Genomic DNA, 27,718 nt, shown 5'->3' with positions numbered 1-27,718 from the left:
CAACTGTTACAGATAAGGAATGTCTGCAAAATAATTTGACTAAATTGGCCATTTTGGCACAGGAGAATAATATGTTGATAAATACATCAAAAACTAAGCATATGAGATTTGGGAGACATAAACTGAAAGGTGAATATTTAATACAGCACACAGTGATTAAAACTGTAGACTCATTTAAGGACCTGGGTATATGGGGAGATTCAGCTATGAGTTTTTCTAATCATATCAACCAATTGGCTAATGAAATCAAACATAATGAAGTTATTGTTTGCTAGTTACATTAGACCCAAACTTGAGTATGGAATAACAGTATGGAAATCCTATAGGAAAACAAGCATGAGTAAACTGGAAAGAGTACAGCGGAAATATACTAAGGGCATCCACGGATGTGAAAATCTAAGTTATTATGAAAGACTAAAATATCTGAACTTGTACAGTGTCTCTTACAGATATTTAAGAGAAGATCTCATTCATGTATATAGGACATTTAGGGACATCTACCTCTGGGGATGTTTGGGGTTATCAGAAAGTACTAGAGAATCATCAGATAACCTAGGCAGAAGATTCTATAGGAATGAGAAGTGTACTAAGTGGTTCTCTGACAGAGTAACTGATGCTTGGAACAGACTATCAAATTTCATTAAAGTAAGTACTAGTTTAGACATTTTTAAGAACAGCCTGGATATTTATTATGGGAACAAGTGTTTTGGTATATTGGCAAGCCAGAAGGGCTTTAATGCCTGTGCTTGAAACATTTGTATGTGTGTATGTATATGTCCTTACATTCACTGCTGCAGTATTCCTTACAAATGGGAGAGTGCCAAAGCTCAAGAAGAAACTTGGAAGGAGAAAGCAGAACCGCCCCCTAAGAAGCCATGAAGAATGGCAGCAGGAAAACCAGCTCCAACTCTGGAGATACCATCCAACTGGTAATGTTTGGTAAATGTATGCACAGATGTCCAGGTAGCAGCTTCAAGTATAGAATTAGTGTCTGCCTTTGAAAACTGCAACAGAAGAAGCTACAGCTCTAGTGGAATGAGCCTTTATAGAAGAAGGAAGCTCTCACCATGAAAAGTGTAACAAAAGGAAATAGCATTTGAAATCCAAGTGGAAATAGTTTGCTTGGAAATAGCCAAACCTAAAGACCTAGGATGAAGGGAACAAATAACTGGTCAGATTTTCTGACAGCTTTAGTTTTATCCAAATAAAATCTGAGCTGTCTATGCACATCTAAGGCATGCAGCACCTTTTCATTGTCAGATTGTGGAGAGGGGAAAAAAGTAGGTAAAATTAATAGACTGATTAAGTGACAACTCACTAACCACCTTGGGCACGAAAGAAGGATTAGTATGCAAGAACACCACGTCCTCATGAAATATCAAAAAAGGTGGACAAGCCATAAGGGCTTGCAACTCAGACACCTGTCTGGCAGAAGGAAGAGCTAACAAATGAACTGTCTTCCAAGAACAATGCTGCAAGGAAGCTGAAACAAAAGGAGCCTGAGTCAATTTTTCCAGAATGAAATTAAGATCCCAGGGAGGAGGAACAGGCTTCCTGGGAGGTCTAATATTAAGGATGCCTTTAAAAAATTAGGAAGCTAATGGGGGAGTTAAAGACAGACAAGCAGAGAGAGCTGATAAGTGAGTCTTAATACAAGAATAGGCCAAACCAGCATTGAGCAACTCACACAAACAAGAGAGAACCAAAGCAACATCCACAGAAAGTGGTTCAAGGTCATGAGAAAGACACCAAATAGAAAACCTTTTCCATTTGGACAAGTAGGATTTCCTAGTAGTAGGTTTCCTGGCCTCCTGCAGGACCTGCAGCACGTCCTCAAAAAAAGGTGTCTACGAGAGATCAAAACCCTATCACCCACAATGTCAGTTGAAGCGTGGACAGGTGGGGATGGATGAGAGGCCCCTTGTCTGGTGTGAGGAGATCCAGAGATCCACCCTGTGAGGTAACTTGTGGTGATTGCCCTTGGCTAGATGCAGAAGTAGAGGAAACCAGTGCTGTCATGGCCAAAAAGGGAGTCACCAACAAGATTTTAGGAGCATCCTGTTGAATCTTGAACAGGACTCTCGGAATGACAGGAAGGGGAGAAAATGCATAAAGAAACATTCCTTTCCAAGAAAATGAGAGGGCATCCACCTTCCATACCAGAGGACCTGGGACTCTGGCACAAAATAGAGGAAGTTGTCTGTTCAGAGGGGAGGCAAAGAGCTCTACTTGAGGAGTACCCCACTGGTGAACAATGTCCAGAAACACACTCCTGTGAAGCATCCATTTATGGGACTGAGTGAAGGACCTGCTCAGACTGTCTGCCACAATGTTCTGACCTGAAGAATAAAAACTGCCTGAAGAGACACTTGATACTTGATAGCCAGATTCCATACCAGAAGTGCTAGCCGGCAAAGACAGTAAACTCTTGTACCCCCGTTTGCTGATGTACCACATAACTGTGGTATTGTCTGTGAACACCTTGAGAGGCCATGGAGAGAACAGAGGATGAAAGGTCCAAAGAGCCAGCATAAGAGCTCTCATCTGTTTGATGCTGATGTGCTCCTTCTGCTGACAAGGTAACCACACTCCCTGAAACCTCATGAAGACAAATGTTGCTCCACATCCCACATCTGAATTGTCTGTTAACAGATCCTGAGAGGGAAGAGGAGGTTGAAAAGGGAGCCCTAGATTCAGAGACAACTGCTGAATCTACCACAGAGTTCTTTATTGACACAAGGAAGAAGAGGAACAGGAAAGTCCAGAGGATGCACATGCTGAAGCTACACAGACTTCAGAAACCACTGGAACTTCCTCATGTGGAGTTTGGCCAGAGAGAGCATCAGAATGGTGGAAGCCATAAACCCCAGAGCTCTCAGAAACTCCCTGGCTGTAATGCAGGCCAGGGGAAGAAGAGTTTGAAAGAAAGAAATGAGAGTTAATGCCTTTGGAGGAGACATGGATGTCAGCATTGGCACCATTTGAATCCTGCAGCCCAAAAAGACATGATCCTGAGAAGGAGTCATGGAAGACATTTTGAAGTTTACTGTAAACCCCAGGCTCCAAAAAGAGAAATGGTAAAATGAAGATTTTGCAAAAGGACTTATAGAGAAGATGCATGAATCAGCAGGTCATCCAAATAAGGAAAGATTTGGATCACTTGAAGCCTGCAAAAGGCAATCAGAGGAGCGAGCCATTTGGTGAATACCCTTGGGGCAGTAGAAAGGGCAAAGGGCAAAGCACAAAACTGAAAATGCCAGGAAGCAACAGGGAAATGCAAAAATCTCCTGAAAAGAGGATGAATCGGAATATGGAGATAAGCATCCTTGAGGTCCAGAGACACCAGAAAGGCCTGAGGGAGCAAGACAGGAAAAAGGGACAACATCCAAAAGGAAGGCATCTTCAGAAAAGTGTTTAAATGGGAGAAGTCAAGAATACGTCTCCAAGTACCTTCTTTTCTGGGCACTAGAAACATTTTTGAATAACCCTTTCCCCCCTTGGGACACAAGCACTTCTTGAATAGCACCCTAAGACAAGAGGTCTCAAAGAACCACTGTGAAAAAAAGGCCATCAAACCAGGATCGAAACACTAAAGGTGGAGGAATGTCCATATTCACCAAGGATATTCACAACACCAGGCTAGATGCCCAACAAAATGTGTCTCAAATTCTCTAGGTGAAACTAACACTAGGTAAGACTGCAATCCAAACTGTAGCTTGCTACAGATCCCCTACCATGCCCCAAGATTCTCACTACACCTTTCTAAACATACTGAAAGATATTAAGATACAACCAAACACCCTAATACTGGGTGATTTCAACTACCCTGCCATTAACTGGGAAAACTACTCATGTACCAACACCTTTGCCCAACGGTTCTTGGAATTCATAAATTCCAACGCCCTGGATCAACTAATCCATAGTCCCACCAGCGGGTCCAATATCCTAGACCTGGTCATTACCAACATGGGAAATTGATGCTCCACACCTATGGTCACCCCTCGTTGGTCAGGTCAGACCATAAGCTAATCACCCTTAACATCCACATCCCACCCTCACCCCAACCCCCAGTAAGGAAACCTCCATAAAAAACTTCTCCAAAGCCATCGTCATGCTACTCAAGTCAGAAGTGACAAACTTCATTACACCCATGCAGACGGGAACTGAAAGTTCGATTGCTGAGTCCTACACTAAGGCACTGTATGAGCACATTCACTCATGCATGAATCGTGCCATCCCAAGTTGAACCAAGATGCTCTCCTCCAAGAAAAAGGAAGCCAATCTGGTGGTACCCTGCCATAAACAAACTTTACAACAAAAGGAAGAAACTGTTGCAGAAAAGAGGAAAAATCCCAGGATGCAACAAATTCTCTTACCAGCCTCAGTAAGAAGCTGATATTCCTCATAAAATCCTCCAAAGCTAGTTACGAAAATAAAATTGTCAAAGATTCCAAAGACAACCACAAGGCATTCTATAACTATGTCAAGAATTTAAATGGCAATGCTTAGATCTGCTCTGAGCTACAAAAGAATGGAATTAAATATACTGATCCCAAGGATATTGCCAATATCCTGGCAGATCGATTCAATGCCAACTTCATCCCCCTCTCACCCCCCCTAAATGGCCCATCTCAATACCAGAAGATTGCCAAATTCCAGTAATAATGGCCACACAGGTAAAAAAAGCACACTCTCCAAAGCTGAGAATATAGCATCCATGGGACCAGATGACATCCCGGGCTGTGTACTATATGAACTACAAAATGACCTTGCACCTCACCTAAGTGTCATATTTAATCATACCCTCACCTCAGGCTTCATGCCCACTATGTGGAGCACAGCTACAGTTATCCCTCTCCACAAGGAGGGATTCACGTTGGATCCTGGGAACTACCACCTCATCAGTCTGACGAGTCTGATCTGCAAGGCCATGGAACGTATTATCATGGAACTTATAAACAAAGACACTGGCAACCTTCAGGCACTGGACCCTACCCAGTTTGCATTAGTGAAGGGACGATCTTGTCTCCTGAACCTGACTGACTTCAATGAATCAGTCTCCAGAGCTGTGGAAGAGGGTAAGGTAGTCCACACAGCCTATATGGACCTTATCAAGGCCTTTGACACATCCTCCACTCTGGAATCACAGATAAGCTTACTAAGCTGGGCATTAATCCCTACGTCACTCGATGGATTGCCAACTGGCTTACTGATAGAACCCACACTGTAAAAGTAGCTGACTCCAACTCTAGCTCCAGACAAGTGACAAGTGGAGTACCTCAGGGTTCATTCCTGGGACTGCTCTTGTTTGGCATCTACTTCTCTGAAGTACAGGCCAACACTAAGGGACTCTGGCTAACAAAGTTCGCAGATGACTGCAAACTGGGAGCCATTACTGAATCCCCAAATGATGTAGATCATCTACAAAAGGGCCTTACAGAAACAGATGCTTGGTGCCAGAGCCATGGGCTCAAGCTCAATGCCAAGAAATGTGCAGTTATCCCCTTTGGGAAAAAACATGTACCCATGAATTACCACATAGGTGGCAGTACACTAAACACTGAAAGTGTGAAAAGATACTTAGGGACACAGGTGGACAGTGGTTTCACCTTCAATAACCACATCACCACAACAGTCAGGCAATCCTTCTATGTGGCACACCTCATCACTAAGGACTTTTCTTACAGAAAAAAGGAGGTCATTGTCCCACTGTACTTATCCCTCATTAGACCCATTATAGAATACAATGCCCCATTTGGTACATACCTCTCAAGACATCTGCAACAACTGGAAAGGCTGCAGAAATACCTTACTAAAAGAATCACAGGCCTAAAGCAGATGCCCTATGCAGACCGCCTTAAAAACTCCAGCTATAATCTGACGCATATCGTCTACTCAGAGGTGATCTCTTCTTAACATACAAGGTCATGTCAAACCCAGAGCTGTTGGACATGCTACACTTAAAAGAAATCCCAATCCCACAGAGCCACATGCTCCAGGGATCTAAACCTTGTCATTACAATAAACAAAACATGCTGGAGGGATAGGTTCCTGACCCAGAGACTCCCCAGACTCTGGAAAAGACTGCCCATACATGTCAAGCAGAGTGCCTCTTTGCTCCTCTTCAAATGGAACCTTGACGATTGGATAGGAGAAAGGAAATTCACCTCGGGGATCACGTCAGTCACCCTGCTAGACAGGGGTCCAGGAAAGTAAATAGTGTGGGAAAAAACAGCCAGGGAATTGTTATGGCTAGGCTTGTATAGGCCCTAGGGCCAATAGCCTAGTACCAACCTATGAAACTATGAACCTATAAGAAGTTGTTCCTTCAGGAGGCTGAGGAATGCCCATAAAAGGAGGGCGGGAACTCCATACCATGAAGTATCCTTGCCAAATGACTGACAGAACCCAAGAATCCTGGGTAATTCTAAATCAGACAGCACCTGGTTTGTCAGGAAAGGAAGGCTTAAGAATCTCTGCAGTATGAGTGGCCTTAGCAGCAGGAGTCCATTTGCTACTCTTTTTACCTGTAGAAGGAGGGTGAGATTGCCTAGGAACAAAGGCTAGCTTAAAAGGGTACTTACAATGAAATGTAGGCACAGGAGAAACAAAGACATGCTTAAGCTCCTGTAAAGCCTTCCCCTTGTCCTGAAGAGACTTAAACAAAACGGCAACCGCTTCACCAAACAAAACAGTATTATCCAGAGGAGCATCCATCAACTTATCCTTAATGTCATCGGGCAAAGGTTGAAGCCTAAGCCATGAATATCTCCTCAGAACTGAACCAGAAGCAGCAGCCCTAGAAGAGGCATCTGCTGCATCATAACTACATTTGATAGAATGACAAACTACCTGAGAGGAAGTACCAAGCAAGGAAAGAGCGGAAGATTTACTCTGAGAGTCTGGAACAGCAGAAAGAAGCTGACCAGCCTGAGAAAGAACAACCAAGACATGCCTAGAGATATGGGTCTGATAAGTAATAGCCCTAAAAGTTAGGGTAGATGAAGTATAAACCTTCTTACCCAGCCTATCCATAGTTCTACTGTCCTTTTCAGAAGGCAGTAACTTGGACGAAGGGAGCAAGTGAGGCAGCTTATCAGAGGCTACAGACACCACAAAGGGTCAGCAGCAGGGCATTTAAACAAAATGGAACAATCCTCAAGCACCCTATAAAATCTATCAGACTTCTTGGGAGCAGGGGCAGATAATCCGGCACTTTAGAGGCATTGGAAAAGACATCCAATAAAGCAGGCAAAACAAGAAGAATTGCTGCAGGTTCAGAAGATTCCATCTGCAGTAACTCATAGTACCTCTTATGGATATCCGAAACCTGGGCACAATCCCACTTACAAAATTACATCATCCTAGAGATGTTGTGTCCCCAAAGGAAATTTCCTCAGAAGGATTATCTAGAGTATGAGAATCCTCCTGCTCAGACATGTAGTCTAGAGGAGAAGGAAGATGGGTAGAATAAGCAAGGGAGTCATCATCAGAATCCACCTCAGAAGAATTCAATTCTCTGGGCCTTTTAGGGGAAGAAGTAGATCAAGGAGGAGCAGGAACTGAAACCCCTTGAGAAGGCCTCAATGACAGTAAAGCATTAAATAACCCCTGAGTAAAGGCCTGCCACTCACTTTGTGGATCACTAGCAGCAGAAGAAGCATGATTAGTTTTCTGTTTCTTTTTAAGGGGACATCAGTCCTAGAAACCTGAGAAGGCCCAGTCTCAGGATGGCATTCCACAACTGCAGTAGGAACCTCTTCCCTAAAGAGAAACTGCGGAACCCCTCTAGATCCCTCGGAAACAGTCACCCGTGAGTCTGTCTGAATGCCTGAAATGGATGCCTGCAAAGCCTCATCGGATGTGTTGCCCGCCAGATCCTCACCAGCCTCCAACCCAGATGTGGTAGAAGAGTCTAACAACACAACCAGATGAGCCTCTGGGTTCATAATAACCTCAGGAGAAACACCCAGAGAGGCTGGACAGACGAAGATCCCGGTCTTACCTTATGCACCTTCTTCTTCCCTGATGGCTGACCCTTGGGGCAGGAAGTTTCATCCATAATACCTGCAGCAAGATGCTTAAGACACTGACTTTCAAGACACAAGGAAAGGGAAGAAAACTTACCATGAAGAGTTTTGTGGACAAATGCTTGACAAATTGAACAAGACGTATGGTTATGAGCAACACCTAGGCAAAAAAAGGACTTATCGTGACGGTGTTTATGGTGAATCAGTCTCCCACACTGGCATTTACCCTTCCTGCATGACATTAACCCCAAACAGCACAAAACAAACAGAAAAAGTAACCAAAAACCCAACTTGGTACTTATCTGCAACTGTGAGGACTCCAGAAAACAGGAGTAAGCACAGGAATGCCAACAAACAGGAAAAACAGTATAAAAAAAAAAAAAAAAAAAAGGAGGGAGGTAACAGACCAATGGTTAAAACAGCGTTCGGACTGGTGGCAAAGAAGTTCTGAGGATGGTACGCCTGAATGTCACCTTTATGCCCTACCCTACGCAAGGAGTGTGTGGGTGACGTTCAGTATACCTTAAAGCAACAGTAGACTTTGGTAAACTGTCCGGAAGGTGAGCTTAACAGCAGGGAATCCCATTTGTAAGGAATATTATTTGTAAGGAATACTGCAGTGGTGAATGTAAGGACATCTAACTGTATCAGTTAGAATAATGACTGATTGCTAATTAACCTTGTAAGAGTTGTGATTTCTAATAAGTGAAAGCCTATAAGGGGGACGTAGCCTGACAAATTCAGGTGAAGATTCGGTTTATGGAGTTGAACGAAATATCTTGCACTCCTTTCAGTTGTGACTTTTAATCTGTTGCCTGTTGCTGGAAAGGTTGCATGATGGAGTTCTTTTTTCAATTGTCTGCCTTCCTTCTAAGGTACTGTAAACAGTTTGTGAACTGACTGACAAAAGGAATGCAGGCTGTATTATTACTGTTTATTTATTCAAACAAACTTGTGTTTTATACACTTGTGTCTCCTGTGGTTTTTAAGACATGCACTCTACCTATACACATTTGAAACGGTTTTTTGAGTCAGCTGCTGACTTCTTTGGATAACTACAGCTGATCTTTAGCACTAAATATTTTTGTTTTTACTGTCTGTTTATGTTAATAGGACACTGTGATAATCCTACTTTGAGCTAGCTTTTCTGTACTGAGTGTAATATGAGCATTTTACACGTTTGTATTGCCCCTCTATCATAACTTCCTGACAATGTTGCACATGGGTCACAGGTGGAAGCAGAGGAAGGACCATTAACATCACCACATCTATCTGGTTAAGCTTCTACAGCTGAATCAAAAAATAAACTGTGAAGGCCTAAGCTAAATGGAATAGCAATGTCTTGGCAGTAAGAATAATCCCTGTTATGAATAGTTCTGCTAATCCATTTTTTCTTCTCTAGAAAATTCATCAGTGTCGGAATATACTGAAAGACAATAAGTACTTTGCACTGCCACTGTCTAGCAAAAATGTCAAGTAAGACTATCATTTTCATTTGGATGACTTACAACTAGCAGAGAAATTCTTGTATTCACACAGAAATACAGTGGGGAGCCTATGTGGCAAAGTTGTTTTTTATCATGTAAGTGAATGGTAATGACATTTTCTGACAACTAGTGCTGAAATAAAAAGAAGTTATGCACTTAAAAATCATAACGTTCCATGTTTATTGTCCATCTCAATCTTTTTTCTTACTGGTTGGGGTTCAGAGCCGATCCTCGGCTCCCACTCAGCCGAATACACTAGCTCAAAGTCTTTCACTTGGCTCGTGGCTGAATAGCTATCCCATCATGCAGTGGTGTAATTCCCCACATCTTGTTTGCTGCTAATCATAACAATGTGTCTACATTTGTCATGTAACATCAGGTATACAAATAACAAGGAAATTCAGAGAAGCTCCTTCACTAAGAAGAAAGGTCTCGCATATAAGTCCTCTAGGAGCTCTTAACTGGGGGAAGGTGGGAGGGTCGTATAAATGAAGGGCGAGATGGACAACAAACATGGAACGTTACGGTGAGTACATAACTTCTTTATGTTATATTGTCCTATCTCGCCTTCTTCTTACTGGTTGGGACAGCGCCCCTAGTACCATTTTCCTGGGTGGCAAACGGGAGTATACCTTTGAGCACAGTGGAACCAAAGGAAGCCCTGTCCCTGGAAGCCAAATCAAATTTATAATGAGTAATAAAAGTATGGGGCCTTGCCCATGTAGCAGCGGCACAAATACTGTCCATTTTAATCTGGCTAGGTAAGCAGAGGATGTTGCTACAGCTCTAGTCGAGTAGCCTCTAACTTTGAATGGTAATTTCCTGTTATTTGAGGTGTCCATAAAGGTAATGCAATTTGAGATCTAATTTGAAAGTGTAACTTTTGAAACTGGCATGCCCTTTTTAGCTTCTGAAAAGGAGATGAACTATCGGTCTGTTTTCCTAAAATCTTTAGTTCTATGCAGATAAAACCTAGGTTGTCTATGCACATCCAGTTGATGAATTTGTATTCTGCCTTGTTGCTATGATTAGGAAAAAACACTGGGAACTCAACTGATTGATTCAGATTGGTTTGAGAACAAACTTTTGGCACAAAGGGTGGATTAGTTCATAGCGATACTCTATCCTTATGGAAAATCAAGTATGGGGGCTTGACTGATAGAGCTTGCAATTCCGAGACTCTTCTTGCAGATGTACTGGCTACTAAGAAAATAGTTTTCCAAGAGAGAAAATTGAGATCACATGATGATGAAGGTTCAAAGGAAGGTAAGGTTAGGTGAGTCAGGACAAAATTCAAATCCCATGGTGAGAGAGGTTCTTTTATGGGAGGACTCGATAAGCAAGTGCCTTTTAAAATTGCTTTACACAATTTGTGTGACATCAGGTTAGGAGTGTATTTACCTAAATGAAAATTTGACATTGCAGCTAGCTGAACTCTCACTGTAGCTGCAGAGGAACCTTGCTGGAAAAGTTCTGCAAGAAATTCTAAAATTGAAATAATTGGAGTAGAAAATGGATCAAAGTTTTTGCTTTTGCCCAGTAGAATAACCTCTTCCATTTACTAGAATATAATTTCCTGATAGAAGCCTTGTGAGAAGATACCAAAATGTGTTTTACTGCTGGTGTGAAGTTTTGAAGCCTGACTAAGTTTGGAAGTGGAGCAGCCATGCTTTCAAATTGAGGGTTTGGACAGCAGGATGAAGTGCTCCTGACATATGTGTCAGAAGGTCTGGAGCTAGGTCCAGAACCCATGGCTTCTTTTACAGGTGAGGCCAGAGTAAGGGGAATCAAATCTGATGAGGCCAATATGGAGCAATGAGAATCAGCCTGCTTCCCCATGATTTTGCTTTCTGAATGACTTTGGGTATCAGGGGAAAGGAGGATAAGGCATACAGTAGTCCTGAGGGCCAATCGTGAACAAGTGCATCTCTCAGTGTCTCCCCCATAGGGGGGCTTAGGGCAAAGTTGCTGCTGCATTTGGTATTCATGGGAGTGGCAAATCGGCCACAGCAAGGCTGTCCCCATTTTCAGAAAATCTTCTCTGCCATGTTTTGGTTTAGAGACCACTCGTGATGCATTAATATCGCCCTGCTGAGTTTGTCCACTATCACTTTGGATTTCCCCAGGATTTGCGTTACTACCAGAAAACACTGGGAAGAGATAGCTCATTGCTATACTCTCAGCGCTTCTCAATAAAGGAGGTATGATCTGGTTCCTCCTTGTTTGTTTATGTACCAGACTACCGACATGTTGTCTGACTAGATTGCAATCATTCCTAGTAGAAGAGAGTCCTGGAGTGCTTGCATTGCTAGAAGCACTACTCTCATCTCTAGAACACTGATGTGCAAATGGGCCTTGTGTTCTTGCCATGTGCCTTGGACTGTTCTTCACAGATAATGCCCCCCCCCATCTGGGAGGTGTCCGTGGTCACTGTAGCTGCAGGGTGTTGTGGCACAAAAGGTCATCCGATGGTCATGTAGCTGGACCAAAGCCACCACAGAAGATCTATCTTGCATGACTCTGTAATTCTGATTTGGTGAGATATGGGAAGTTCTTGTAATGACCACTGAGCAAAAATGAGCCACTGAAGAATTCTCATATGCATCCTGGTAAGAGGAACTAGGGTGATAGTTGATGCCATGGTTCCTAGGACTTTCAAAATTGTTTTTGCTTTCACCTTGTTCCTAGGCAGATGGTCGGCTATTTGCTGTCTGGGAATAGAAACTCTGTTGGGAGGCAGACATGCCATCATGGAAACGGTGTTGAGATCTGCACCTATGAATGTAATATGTTCATAGGGCAACAAGGCAGATTTTTCTAAATTCACTGTTATGCCTAACTGAAAGGTTTGTAGTGTGGTGTCTCTCGCCTGTTGAAGTAGATGCTTGGTGGTGGCAGTTACGAGCCAGTTGTCTAGGTACGGAAACTTAGGTATGGAGGAGATTGATGTTTCTGAAATTTTGGCCAATTTTTGAGGTGGCTCCGAATGAGCCGAAGAAGTGGAAGAGGAAGATGGTCTTTTGTAGACTTGTCACCTTTAGAGAAAGGGGACTTATTTGTAGAAGAGGTACTCTGTAAAGCTTCATCAAAGGGAGGTTTCAGGAGTCCTTTGAGAATTCACTTGATCTTTCTTTCCTGTAAGACACAAGAACTGAAAGAGTGACAGAAAGTTCATGTCTCTTGGAGATGAATAGCCCCCAAACAATAAGCACAAATGTTATGTCCATCAGTAACTGACATTTTTTTGTGAACATTTCTGACACTTTTTAAAGCCTGAAGGCTTAGGTTCCTTCTCTCTGCTTTCCTTAGACATCATAAGAAGGAAACACAACTACTAATATTGAAAAAAAAGGGAAGCACCAACTACACCTCTACACAAAATCTAACGCACACAATATTTAAATATTCTAATACACTATAATAAAACACAGCATATCTATTAAAGAGGGAGGGAAAAAAAACAGATGTGCCCTCTAAGTTAAATGGGCACTAGACTCTCTAACTTAAATGGACCTAGTAGAGCTACAACAATGGATACTATAGACAAATTTAAGTGGGTACTTAGCTCTCTAAGTAAAATGAGCTAATACACACAGACAAGGGAATACACACTCTAACCAACTATTCTACAGAAATAATTGACGGGAAAAAGGAGAAACGGCCTTGTGACTAAATGATGGCAAACACAGTAGCAAGATTAAATTGCACACGCAACACTACAGTACAGAAAAAAAACTATCTATAGTACTAAAGCTACACTAATAATTATAGCAAAAGACAAGAAAAATATAAAGTTTTAAACAAACTTAGCCATAGCCAAGGAGACAGCATCTGAACTCATAAAGCGGCAAACGAGATAGTACAGCTGTGTACACTTACCATAAATGTAGATGTTCGAGTGTATTCACTGTTACAGTCATTACATTTGGGTTATCTGCCTGCAGGTAGCCCTCAGCCGGCCTGAATACCAGAGTCTTGGATCCCTGTGTTGGATACTGTCTCTTCTTCCATGATGTCAGGTCGTCAGGGGTATAAAACATGCAGCCGACGCTATTACATCAGTTTTTCTTGCCCCAGATGTCAGGTGCCCCCATAATGGGAAGCAATTATATGTTTTGTTACACCTCCATCAAAAATGCAAATACACCAGAAAGCTTAACTACACCAAACAAGAAGGAAATGTAGAGCCAAGAGAAGTCAGGGGGCTAGAGGAAAGGTAACCAGGACTACAACAGTGAATACACTTGAACATCTACATTTATGGTAAGTGTACACAACTGTAATATGTTCTTCATGTTTCACTGTTGCAGTCATTACATTTGGGTTGATTCCCAAAGCTAAGGAAGGGAGGAGAAAGTTATTGAGCATTAGGACCAGCTATTACGCCCTGCAAGACTGCAGTGTCAAAACCAGCTCTGGATTTAGAAAAAATAGACATGTGGTAATGTTTGGTGAAGGTATGTACAGAGCTCCAGGTAGCAGCTTCTAGGATGTCCCTGGTTGGGATACCTCTGAGAAAGGGTGTAGAGTTTGATGCAGCCCTGGTGGAATGTGATCTTATCCCCTGTGGGGTAGGTTTTCCATAGTGCTTATAGCAGAAATTAATGCAATGGGCTATCCACTTAGAAATGGTTTGCTTTGAAATGGCCTTCCCCTCTGTCCCTGCAGCAAAGCCAACTAGCAGCTGTTCATATTTCTGAGAGGTTTAGTCCTGTCCAAATAAAATCTAAGTTGCCTGTGCATGTCCAAAGAGTGCAGTATTTGTTCTCCTTTGTTTTGTGGATTCGGGAAAAAGTAGGCAAATAAATGGACTGATTAAGGGCCACACTAGACACCACCTTGGGCATAAAGGAAGGATTGGTCCGGAGGGACACCCTGTCTGCATGGAAGATGATGAAGGGCTCCACTGCCATGAGGGCCTGTAATTCAGACACTCTTCTTGCTGGAGTGATGGCTAGAAGGAAGGCTGTTTTCCAAGAAATTAATTTCAACTCTGCAGTTGCAGCTGGTTCAAAAGAAGGGAGAGTGAGCTTTTCCAATACAAAGTTAAGGTTCCAGGCTGGAATAAAGACTCTCCTGGGGGGTCTTAAATTCTTGACCCCTCTGAGGAATTGCTTTAGCAGGGGGTGAGAGAAGAGGGGTGGTTCAGTGTTATAATGTGCTGAAATGGCAGAGGCATGAATTTTAATTGACGAGAAGGAAAGGCCCTTGTGGAGCATTTCTGTTAAGTACTGAAGAATATGAGGTAAGCTGGGCACCGTAGAGCCCATCCCCTGAGTATGGCTCCAGGAACAGTATATTTTCCACTTTTCAGCATAGGATTTTCTAGTACTAGGTCTCCTGGCTTCCAGAATGACATCTAGCACCTGCTTACTGAGGGGTTCTATAGGAGAGCTCAATGAATTAGCCAGGCTGCAAGGTTCAGGGTTTGAAGCTGAGGGTGCAGAATCTGGCCCGCCTACTGGGACAGCAGGGAAGGTGTCTGAGGTAGGTGCCATGGATTCAGCAGTATCATACTGCACAAGAGGGGATACCAGTGCTGGCGAGGTCAGTCTAGTGCAATCAGTATTGTCCTGTTTGATCTTTAGCAGAATCTTCGAGAGGAGAGGCAGAGGGGGAAAGGCATAAACTGAGAGACCTTCCCAGGTAAAGGACAGGGCATCCACTTTCCAAGCTTGACTGTGGGGAGTCCTTGTGCAGAATTTGTCCAATTGGTAGTGCTGAGAGGAGGCAAACAGGTCTATCTCTGGAGTCCCCAATTTGTTCCTCAAGAGGTTGAATATTTTTGGTTCCAGTTTCCATTCATGTGGGTCCATGAGATTTCTGCTTAGGTTGTCTTCCAGTGAATTCAGCTTGCCTGGCAGGAATTGAGCTTGTAGGTGCACTTAGTAGCTCAGGGATGTGTTCCACAGAGCCATGGCTAGTCTGCAGAGAGGGTAAGAGTGGGTTCCCCCCTGCTTGTTTATGTACCACATAACTGTGGTGTTGTCTGTCTTTACCAATAATTGTCCTGGAAGGATATAGTCTTTGAAGGCTGTCCGGGAATTCTGTACAGCTAACATTTCTTTTTGGTTGATATGCAGGTGCATCTGACTTGGGTTCCATTTGCCCTGAATGCATCGCCCTGCCAAGTGAGCTCCCTCCCATGCATAGTCTGATGCATTTGTAGTCAGGGTTTGGGTGGCAGGGGGTAGATTGAAAGGAAGCCCCTTGCTTAGGTGGCAGGCCTCTGCCCATCAAAGGAATTCTGTCTTTATACAAGGAATGACAGGAATCATTGATTACAGGTCCTGAGAATGTTGACACCATAGACCTTTTAGATACAATTGTAGTTTCCTCATATCCACTCTTGCATATGGAATTAGTAGAATGCAAGAGGCCATGAACCCCAGGGATTGCAGGATTTTCCTTGCAGACAGCTGGGTCTTTGTGGCCAGTAGTTTGAAGTAGGCTGTCAAATAAACTTGCTTCTTTGACGTGACGTAAGCCATCACGGAAGATGTGTTCAAGCTTGCTCTCAGGAATACAATCTGTTGGCAGGGTACTAGATGAGATTTCTTTTTGTTTATGGAGTACCCAAGCAAGGTTAGAAGTTTCTTTACAAATGCCAGATGTTTTAATAGCATGTCCTGGCTTTCTGCCTGAAATAGACAATCGTCCAGGTATGGGTATATCTGAATATTTCTCTGCCTGCAAAATGCAATGGCTGGAGCTAGACACTTTGCGAATACCCTGGGCGCAGTAGATAAGCCAAAGGGAAGTGCAGAGAATTGATAGTGCATGGAGCCTGCTCTGAAGCGTAGGTATTTCCTGCAAGATTCCCTTATTGGAATGTGCAGGTAAGCTTCCTTTAAGTCTAAGGTTGCCAACCAGGCATCTTTGCCTAGCATAGGAAGCAGCTGTTGAAGTGTTAGCATTTTGAATTTTGGGATTACCAAAAAGGTGTTTAGAAAAGAAAGGTCCATGACAGGACGACAGGAGCTGTCTTTTCTGAGTACCCGAAAAAGTCTTGAGTAAAAACCTTGTCCCCTTTCTTCTGCTGGGACAAGCTGAATAGACCTGATACTTGAGAGAACCTGCTGTTGAGCCTCTGCCCACTGATTTGGGAGTAGGTCTGGCCAACCGTTTGGGGTTGGTAAGGTGTGGAAGTGGAATCTGTATCCTTGACTATATTTAAAACCCTTTGTCCTGGGTAATGAGTTCCCAGTTTTCTGCATGCAGGGCGATATTTTCCCCTAAGGGGGCAGGCAGTTGAGTAGGGCTTGGAAGGGTTAAGGTTAAGTCATTGTGACATTTTTCCATAGGGGTGTCTTAGGCTCATAGGATAATAGGCTCATAGGTTAGTACTAGGCTAACTGCCCTTGCGAGCCATTTTAAGCCTAGCCAGTTATCCCCTGTGAGATTCAAACCCTGTACCTTGTGTTTGTAAGGCAAACACCTTAACCATTAGGCCACCCTCCCATGGAGAATGCGGGCATCGATCCCACTACCTCTCGCATGCTAAGCGAGCGCTCTACCATTTGAGCTAATTCCCCTGCCGACTTACTACTTCCAGCTTTGGAAGTGGGAACCCCCACTGCTTAGGCCTGTGTGTACCTTGAGACTGTAGCCTAGGTGGTCTGCTGTTCCTGGGTTTGGACTGAGAAGGCCTGGAAGAGACTGGAAAGGACCAATTCTTAGAAGGCCAATGCCTACTAAATCTGGGAGGCTGCACTTGCAGAAAATCTTTAACAGTTTGCATAGATTTAGCTTTTTCTTTAATCTTTTTAAGGACTTCTTCTGCTTTGTTGCCAAACAGATGGTCTTGGTTTAAGACAGCATCCAGTAATTTAGCTTTAACATGATCTAGCAAGTTTTGCTCCTTAAGCCAAGCCTGCCTTCTAAGTACAGACCCAGTGACAGCAGCCCTGCAAGATGCTTCTAAAGAGTCAAAGCCACATTGCAAAGTATGTTTACCAACTTGTTCAGCAGAATGCATTACATCCTGTAATTCTTTATGTTCATTACAGTGAAGAATCAACATAATTTTCTGTTTAAGTAGTCCCATAATATGCTGCTGATACTTTAACATATGAAACTGGCAGTTTAAGGCCCTAATGGCCAAAGTAGCAGAAGTGTATACCTTCTTACCCCATCTGTCCAAGGCCCTGGAATCTCTAACAGAGGGGGTAGGGTTTTTGGCAGTAGAAGCCTTAATACCTTTAGGTCCTTGGGAAATGGTCTCTGGGGCCGCAGTAGGATTCTTGAAGAAGAACTTGTGAGAGTCAGGTACTCTGTAATACCTGTCAGGTTTTCTGGGAGCTGGAGGTAAGGTGTCTGGGGCCAGGCTAGATTCCAAGAAGGCATCATCTACAATGTCCAGGACAGCAGGGATAGCTAAAGGCCTGTGTTGAGGGAGGAGTAAGAATTCCCTAAGCCTTTTTTGGAATCAGAGTAATCTTGGCTTTCCCAGAGGAAATGCTCCCTAAGAGTATGCAAGGTTTCACCAAAAGAAAAATCTACTGGAGGGGAAACAGAGGGAATGGAATCCTCTGCATCAGAATCCTCATAGGTAGATAAGGGCAAATCCTGGTAATCAGAAAAAACAGAAATGCCAGAATCCTGATCAGAAGAATCAGAAGGAAAATCAGTTCTAGGTCTCTTAGAGGGGGATGGCTGGCTTCCCCTAATTAAAGTAATAAGGTCTTCAGCCATTCTAAGCATTTGTTTTTTAGGCATATGGGCCTGGCCATGCGGTTTGGACGTCGGTTTTCTAGGCGTAGGTCGAGTTTTAGGCCTTGATGAAGAAGATGGCATTAGTTTGAAATGCAAGTCTGTAGGCCTGAATATACCCTCAGAAGCCGGTGCTTGCACAGCGGCTCCGGACCCATCCAAGGTGGAGAAATCCGCAGGTTTCATAGTGAAGGAGCATCTTGCGGCATACTGGACTCCGAATGGGTCTCAGTAGAAGCCTGTGAATCTGAAGTAGCAGGTATCAGGGGCTGCAAAAGCACCTCACTGAGTACCAGCAAACTGGTGACTAGCTTAAAGAAAGCGTTGTCGGCAGTTTTGGACCTATGTGGTCTGTCTCTGACTTTATCTTTACATTTTTTTGGAATATCGTTAGTCGGATGGCTTACTGAAGCCATTTCTGGATAGTTAAACCCAGTACCAAAATAATTTGCTGCAGAAATAGACCAATGAAGAACAGTTTGGGGTTGAATAAGGCACAAAACTGACAGTGAGGGACATCGTGGTCTGGGCCTAAGCAAGGAGTGCAGTACGAATGAAAATCTTTATGTGGTATTTGCTTTCCACAGGTAAGACAATTGTTAACTTTTACTGACATCGGTTTAAGAGCAAGAAAAAGGATCCCCAACGGGGTACTTAGCCTTTTTGAAGACTTCGGTTCTGAAACTCGAAAACGAAAATTTCAGAAGTCGGCCGACCGGCACTTGCGAACTGCTTCTGCTTCAGGCACCGTACAGCAAGAAAGACTGATGTAATGGCGTCGACTGCATGTTTTATACCCCTGACAACCTGACATCATGGAAGAAGAGACAGCATCCGATGCAGGGATCCAAGACTTTGGTATTCAGGCCGGCTGAGGGCTACCTGCAGGCAGATAACCCAAATGTAATGACTGCACCTGTGAAACACGAAGAACATCTGGGGCATTACACCACTGCATGATGGGATACCTATTCAGCCACGAGCCAAGTGAAAGACTTCGAGCTAGTGAATTTAGCCGAGTTGGAGCCGAGGATCGGCTCCAAATCCCACCAGTAAGAATGAAGGCGAGATAGGACAACATACCATTAATGCTTTAGAATTCTAAAACAAAGCTTGTTCAGCCCATGTTAAATGGACTGCTACTTCTCTGTAAAGAGGAGGATACATGGTCAGGTTTAAAGGGAAACTCGCTCAAAAAGCGTTTTTAACAATGACAGACAAACACTTTGTCCAGCTAATTCACTGAGAAGGATACCTGGTGTCAAAATCATGGACTCAAGCTAAATGCCAAAAAGTGCATAGTCATCCCCTTTGGAAAAAACGAAGTACCCACAAACTACCACATAGTTAGTCCACTAAATATGGAAGATGTAATAAGGGATCTGGGGACCCAAGTAGATAGTAATCTCACCTTTGATAATCACATTGCCAAAGTGGTTAGAAAATCCTTCTACGTGGCCCACCTAATCACAAAAGGGTTCGCATCCAGATCAAAAGAGGTCATTATGCCCCTCTACTCATCACTCATTAGAGGTACCTCCAAAGTATCACAGTCAACCTGCACTAAGGGTGCCCCCTTGCTTGTTTATGTGCCACATCACTGTGGTGTTGTCTGCAATTACCTGAAGAGTTCTACAGGACCACTGAAGATGAAGAGATTTCAAGGCATGGATCACAGCCAGCAAGTCTTTCACATTTATATGCTTTGGTCTATCTGAAGCATTCCACAGGCCTTGCACCTTTACCCCACAGAAACTGCTTCCTAACAAAACCTAAGGTACCTGTAGTTACAGATTGACTTGGGATCTATGGAGAAAATGGGAGACCTGGATTTAGAGCAATTTGTTATCCACACCAGTGTGGTTCCTTTTTGATAAATTCCAAAATTGGAATCTGAAATTCCAGAGGATGATCTTGGATTTATGTGTTTTTTATGTACCACTGAATTCTCCTCATGAGTAATCTGGCAACAGGAATCATGGGAATCATGGAAGCCATGAATCATAGAACCCTGAGATATTCTCTTGCACAAGTTAGAGACTGATTCCAGAAGCTTGGGAAACTTTCCAGATAAAAATCCACTTTATGTGTAACAAAACCATTTTGCTGAGAGATGTATAGAAGACAGCCTATAAACACAATCTTGTGTGACAGAGCCAAGAAGGATTTTTGTACATTTAGCTGAAATTCAATTGTAAGAAGAGATGAAACCCATGTTAAGGACTCTTGACATCTGGGAAAAGACTCAGCAAATATAAGAAAGTTGTCTAAATAAGGAAATATGTGACTGCCCTGCAGTCTACCATGAACTATTACTGCAGCTAGACACTTTGTAAATGCCAATAACCAAAAGGGTAATATAGAAAACTACTAATCTGATCCAGATATAGGGAATCTGAGAAAGTTCTTGAAGCCTTTTAAATATAGTAATATGATGATAACATTTAACCTAAAATATGCTTATCATGACACAAAGTAGGAGTGAGAGGTAACATGGATTTGAAAGGTCAGCATTTTTATTTGTTGTACTTTCACATACAGATTGAGGAAGGAAAGATCTAGAACTGGTCACCATGAAAGCTCTTTCTTTGGTACCAAACACATTCTGAAATTGAAGCCACTGTCCTTTTGATTTAAAGGCACTGGTTCTATGACTACTAGGGTGAGTAAGTGTTAAAGCACCTGAGGAAAAACTCTTGTTAGGTTCGGAATTCCCTTAAATGGAGGCATTTGTATCCACTGTCTACTGAAACTCTTCTTGAACCACTTTTAGTACCAAAGGGTCAGAAAGAGTCTGTTGCCAAAGGGAATGTAAAGAGCCAATTTCTGGGACAAATTTCAAGAGACAGGGACAGGTGAGAAGGGCATGGGCGATAGAATTCTGGCATAGTCATTCTGAAGTATTGACTGTCCTTTTTTGGAAAGATCCTTGTTTCTTGTTGCTCCCCTTCTGCCATCTCTTTTTTGCTCCCCGTATGTCTTGGGTTGGAAAAGAGATTTGGAAGATTAAAAAGGGGAGCTTGAAAAATCACAGCTTTCCTTTCATTAAATTGTTTGAGGATCTGAATGGCAGAAGGTCCAAACAAAACATCCTTATCTAAAGCAAAATTAAAAATGTCAGACTTTTCATCATCAGCAAACTTTTGGTTAAGTACTCAAGCATACCTCCTCAAAACTTTAGCATTAGCAGTGCCCTAGACAGAGTAACCCCACAATCATACACACAATTCAAAGCTTGCTTAGGTACCTAAGAAAAATTAGAAACAATATGAGTCAAAAAGGAGATATCCTCAGAAAGGAGATATCCTCTGAAATAAGTGAGGTATAGTACTCCCTTAAACTGTCTACACACAATATAACAAACTTCCACATATATACCTGATAGTTAAGAATAAGCTAGCAAAACAAAAAATTGTCTTACCAAACCTGTCCAATATCTTGCCTTCTTTGTCCACAGGTGTCTGGTTGGTATTGACTAAGAGTCTGGTTCCACTTGGTGAAGTAGATATAGCAGCTGGATATGATCTAAGATGAGAAAATAAAAACTTGTTAATTTGAAATACTTTATACAGTCTATGCACCTTTTTTGAGTCAATATTATTGCAGACAACATTAAACACATCCTTCAATCTGGCAAAATGGGAGGTATGGGTGTAGAATGAGGTATATCAGCTTATAACATATTATACTCTTGTCTGAATTCAGGGGAAACATCCACACCTTCCCATAAAAATACCCCATTCTTCCTAGGAATAGTCTGAGAGAAAGAAAATTACTCCAAAGGAGGTGGAGAGGAACAAGTTTCATCAGAATTAGGGTTATTGGCTTGGGACTCTACAGGAGAAGAAGTCTTGCCTCTGTCTATGTCAAAATCCTTTGACAAATTTTCCTCAGGAATTTCTTTAGTGACATTGTACTCAGATAAGAATTTCTAAGCACAAGGATTAACAATATGTGATAACTACTCAATTAAGGTTAGAAAAACATCTTTTCAGACTCCATATCTTCAGATGAACAATGTCTAACCTTTTGTTTTTTTTTCTTTGCAAGTAACACCATGGAAGAAGACTGACTCAGGGAGGGCAGTTCAGTCCTGTCAAAAGGTCTCTTACTTGGTTACCCTCCAAAGCATCCTGGAGTATCTCCCAGACTGAAAAGAGACAGATCTACCATGCAAACATCAGACAATGATGACGTGGCTAACCCCTGACAAAAAAGTAACAGCTAAGTTGTCATGAAGTGTACACAAGCACTAAAAACATTACAAGCATTTTCAGCCTGCTTAAAACTCTTCTCAGTCCTTAAATTCCCACAAAAAACTCCCCCAAAATTAATATTTTACATAAGCAGTACACTTCTACTAGCAGTAAAGTTGCCCCCAAACCACCAAATCAGCAGCTCCTGTCAAGAAATTTTGAAATAAGAAGTTATGTATTACCATAACATTCCATCTGTGTTGTTGATCTTCTTCCATTCATCACTGATGGGTTCGGTTCCAAGCCCTCGGATCAGAGTCAGCCTAATACCAAGCTCACGTACACCAAAAACTCTCAAGCTAAGCTGCTACCCACAATGCCCTTCTCCCAGTTACCTCAGATCGAGTTTGCATGAAACATATAGAAGTAAAAGCAGAGGCCATTTCTGTGCAAAAACCCTGAAAATGTCACAAGGATCCATAAGATCCACCAGGAGCCTTTGGTGGGGGATGGAGGATGGGATGTGACGAATGGAAGAAGATCAACAACACAGATGGAACGTTATGGTAAGACATGACTTCTTTATATGATGTTGTTAATTCATCACTGATGGGAGAGAATCCCAAGCTACCTGAAAACCTGGGTGGCTTTTATGGAAGAACATTCCTGAGTACCATTGAGCCAAAGGCCGCTCTTCCCCTGGAGGCCATATCCAACTTGTAATGTTTTATGAAAGTGTAAGATTTAGCCCATATGGCTGCTGCGCAAATGTCATCCATAGAGACTCTGGAGTGAAAAGCAAAATAAGTTATTATAGCCCTCGCTGAATGTGCTTTGATATTGTCAGGTTTAGGCTCATTTGCACATGAATATGAAAAAACAATACAATCTCTGAGCCATTTTGATAAAGTGACTTTTGATAAAGCATATCCCATTTTTGGCTCAGAGAAGGAAATGAAAAGTTGACTTGACTTGTGGATAGATTTAGTCCTATCCAAGTAAAAACGTAGTTGCCCATGTACGTTCAATGAATGTAGACAGTATTCTCCTTTATTGGAATAGTTTGGGAAAAACACTGGGAGTTCAATGTATTGGTTCAAAGAGAAATCAGAAATCACTTTGGGGAGAAAAGATGGATTAGTACGTAGTGATACTCAGTCTTTATGAAAAATTAAATACCGGCTCTTGATGCGTAAGGCTTGTAATTCTGATATCCGTTTAGCTGATGTGACAGCGACCAAAAATAGAGATTTCCATGATAGAAATTTGAGGTCACATTTTGCAGCAGGCTCAAAAGGGGTAAATAGACAGACTTTAGTACTAGAGACAGATTCCATGCCTCTAAAGGACACCTGATTGGAGGTCTTCTCTGAAACAGACCTTTGAGAAAGGTCTTGCATAGGCGGTTGGAGATAAGTGGAATGCCCTCTAATCCATTATGAAAACTGGAAATAGCTGATAAATGGACTTGAATGGTAGAAGCTGATGCTCCATTCTCAAAAAACTCAGAAAGGTATTGAAGTATAACAGAGACTGGGGCTGAGAAGTGGTCTAGCATCTGTTCTTTAGACCAAAGAGCAAACCTTTTCCATTTATCTCTGTAAAGTTTTCTGGTGGATGGCTTATGGGAGGCCAGAATAATATTGTGAACAGGTGAGGAAAGAGTTTCCTGTCTGGTAACTAATGGAAGTGGAGAAACCAAGCTGTCAGCTTGAGAGTGGACAGATTTGGGAGAGTCAACTCTTGGGGGTGAGAAATTAAGTCTGGACGAGTGTCCAGGATCCATGGAGGTTGTAACAGGTGAGGCTGGAGGAAGGGGAACCACACTTGACAAGGCCAGAATGGGGCAAAGAGGATCACTTTGCATCTCAACTAAATTGCTTTCTTTAAAAATAGGGGTATCAAGGGAATTGGAGGATAAGCATAGAGGAGACTCGTGGGGCAATCGTGAGTCAGTGCATCTCTCGGGGACTCCCCCTCTGGGGGAAAGAGGGCAAAGAAGCTGCTGCATTTGTTGTTCGAAGGGGAAGCGAAGAGATCACAGCAAGGCTAGCCCCATCGGCTGAAAATTTCTGCCATCACATTTGGACCGAGAGACCACTCAAGTGGAAGGAGGATGCATCTGCTCAGCCTGTCCGCAATCACGTTGGAGCTCCCCGGGATATGTGTTGCTATAAGAAAGTGGTTGGAAGCTATCATCCAGTGCCAAATTCTCATAGCCTCTCAACACAGGGGGTAGGATTTGGTTCCTCCTTGTTTGTTTATGTACCAGCGAACTTAAAACAAGTTGATAAACACATTAGAGGTGGTAATATTAAAAACAAAGTTGAAAGAAAAGAATCATTGTGGCAGCTTAGATTAGATGCAGATAGGTTCCCTGGTTTAAATGAATTTATTAACATCAAATGTTTTTTAACAGAAAGTAATTAACATCTAGTATTATGTGTAGTAAAGTATTAGAGTTTATATATTTTATTTTCAATTAATTTTATTGTATTAAATAATATGTATGTTTTATCATTGTATTAAATGTATTTAATTTATGTATGAAAGCACACACAGTATGCTTAATATTTTAAGTATTGTTTTAGTTGCAAGTGTTATATTACTTTAAATTAGTAAGCACAGTGAAGTGGATTATTGTTTTGTAACTAGTTTAATTATTAATTAAGTATGGGAGGGGCATGTTTTATTTGTATTTAAACTTGGGAAAAGTTTGTATAGATGTATTCTGAAGAAGACTTTCGATGAAAGTGTTAAGTAAAAGGTTTTTACGCTCATTTCTTGGCTGGTTTTCTCTGGTATTCCAGTGTTTGGCTCGCAGTTTTTTGTTCACTGGTGGTTGTCTTTTCTTAGTTGTTTATGTACCAGACTACTGAAATATTGTCTGATTGAATCGCATTTGCTCCCAATGGAAGGAGCGGATGTAATGCCTGCAACTCCAACAGCACCGCTCTCAACTCCAGAACACTGTAATGCAGGTTGGCCTCTAAGCACGACAACGTGCCTTTAACTGTCTTTCCCTGAAAATGGCCACCTCACCCTATCAGGGAAACATCCATGGTCACTGTGGCATTGGGTTGAGGAGTCTGAAAGGGGCAACACCAAAGTTCTGCATCTGGCCTCATCCACCAGAAGAGAGCTTGCTTGCAAGAGTTGGTAATGAGGATCTGTGAGTTTAGAGGGGGTGGAGATTTGCCAACCACTGGGATAATAGGAGCCATTGTAACAGTCTCATGTGTAATCTTGCCAGAGGAACAATTGGAATGGCTGCAGCCATGGACCCCAGAGCCTGGAGAACTTCTCTTATTGACACCTTTCTTTGACAGAGTATCACCCGTACTTGCAATCTTAATCTCTGAAGCCTGTGAGCTGGTAGAGACACCAGACATGTTTGAGTATTGAAAACTGCCCCTATAAATTCCAGCTGTTGGGTAGTTTGTAAATTGGATTTCTCCCAATGAACTATGATGCCTAGGGACTCCACTAGTGAGAGTGTGTAATGGAGGGCCATGGTCAGAAGACGCTTGGTGGGGGTGGAAAGGAGACAATTGTCTAAATATGGAAATACCTGGAATCCTTGAAATCTCAGGCGAGCTGTCAGCACGGCTAGGCATTTTATGAACACACTGGGGGCCATCGAGAGACCGAATGGCAGGGCTCGGAATTGGTAATGATTGGCTCCTAGCCAGAAGTGAAGGAGACTTCTGGAGCGTTTGCCCATTTTGATGTGGTAATAAGCATCCCGGAGGTCTATCGAGCACATCCAAACATCCTCCCATAAAAAAAGGAGAATGGATTGAATAGTGACCATGTGGAATTTGGTTTGAACCACTGATTTGTTTAGAAGGCCAAGATCCAGAATGAGTCTCCAGTTCCTAGTCTTTTTTGGCACCAAAAAGAATCTTGAGTAAAAAACGGATCCGCACTGGTCTGGGGGGACTGGTTGGATGACTCTTTTTTGACACAGCTTTCTTATCTCTGAAGCCGCTTCTTCTCTTTGACTGTGTGGAACATCAGGAAGGTTCTTTGTAAGTTTTGGACTGGATGTTAGAGGGATGTACTATCCTCTGGAGATTACTCTCTGCACCCACCGATGTTTTGTAATAGAGCGCCAAGCAGTTTGGTGCAGAGAAAAACTAATCCCAACTGCTTCCAGAGGAAAGCAATTGGGCAACACTTCAGGAGCACTGATAAGACCGCCCGGAGAAAGAATCCCTGGAGTCTTGATTTCAGGGACCCCCTCTGCCCCTAAAGGGGCATCTTCCACCATTGGAACCCCTTCTGCCTCTAGGGGAATCCACACCACATGTGTCATGGATAGGATCTTGAGATTTTTTGTGCCATATTTTCCCACTCCTCTGGTTCCTGGAAAAAGAACGTTGGGGTTTGGAAAAATGTAGGCCAATGGCAGACAAGGTTTTTCCATCATGCTCGCACCTGGCCAGTGTGTCCTTTACATTAGAACCAAATAAGGAAGATGGTTTAATAAGGGCGTTCAAAAAGGAGGACTTGAAGGAGTCCGAGAGGTCACAGATGTGCATCCAGGCATGACGTCTCATGACTGTGCATGCACCCGCAGCTCTAGCCACCTCTTCAGTTGCATGGGAGAGCAACCTCATGGAGGAGTTGGAGATAGACTCAAGGGTGGCAAGTTGAGAAGCAACCTTGTCTCGTGCCTCATCAGAAACTTGACCCGCCAGGACTCCAGAAAGTTCAAATATCAGATCTCTTTGGAGTCTCATGAAATGTGCCAAGTAGTTCAGGGACTTGACTGCAAAGGTCTTTGAAGCACAAACTCACTTCCCTAGTCTGTCCACAGCCTGGGACTCTCTGTTGGGCAGGTGAACAGTAGGACTTTCTTCCGCTAGATCCTTTTTAGTGGCCGCCGCCACCACCATTGCGTCAATTGGCAAGCCTCTAGACTAGGGGGGGGGTGCTCCTCTGGTGGGGAAAGAATCTTATCTGGTCTCCGGGGAACGGCCTCAATAGAATCAGGGTTCTTCCACACTCGCTGCATGACGAGCTGGACTAACTCGTTGACAAGTAGGGTCACCCAAGAGGAAGAGGGCCAAGAGCGAAAAGCCTGCAGGAAGACGGACTCCTCTGAGGAAGGATTAGAGGGCTTCCAGCCACCACTCTGTTTCAATATTTCCAGGATGTCTCCAAAGGAGACATCATCAAGAGGGTGACCATGGGGACCCCTCCTCATCATCGTAGTCCATATCCTCTGTTAGAGACTCTTCAGAAGTCAATGTGTTTCCTCTTACATGCCTTCTTCCAAGGAGGTTCT

At 42.9% G+C, this 27,718-nt stretch overlaps 1 protein-coding gene and 1 non-coding gene across 4 annotated transcripts in view; both read right to left on the bottom strand.

Moving 5' to 3' along the window:
* SDR16C5 (short chain dehydrogenase/reductase family 16C member 5) overlaps nt 1–27,718 on the bottom strand; it is a 717,401-nt gene that overhangs the window by 110,017 nt on the left and 579,666 nt on the right. The gene's annotated exons all lie outside the window — the stretch shown is intronic.
* On the bottom strand, nt 16,980–17,052 carry TRNAA-AGC. Its single transcript has one exon. It is a non-coding gene; the product is annotated as a tRNA-Ala (tRNA).

This window comes from Protopterus annectens, chromosome 3.part0 (assembly GCF_019279795.1).
Source record: "Protopterus annectens isolate FY-2018-M chromosome 3.part0, PAN1.0, whole genome shotgun sequence".
Lineage (NCBI taxonomy): Eukaryota > Metazoa > Chordata > Ceratodontiformes > Protopteridae > Protopterus > Protopterus annectens.
Note: the sequence above shows the minus strand (reverse complement) of the source record. Positions and strands in the feature narration are given on the sequence as shown.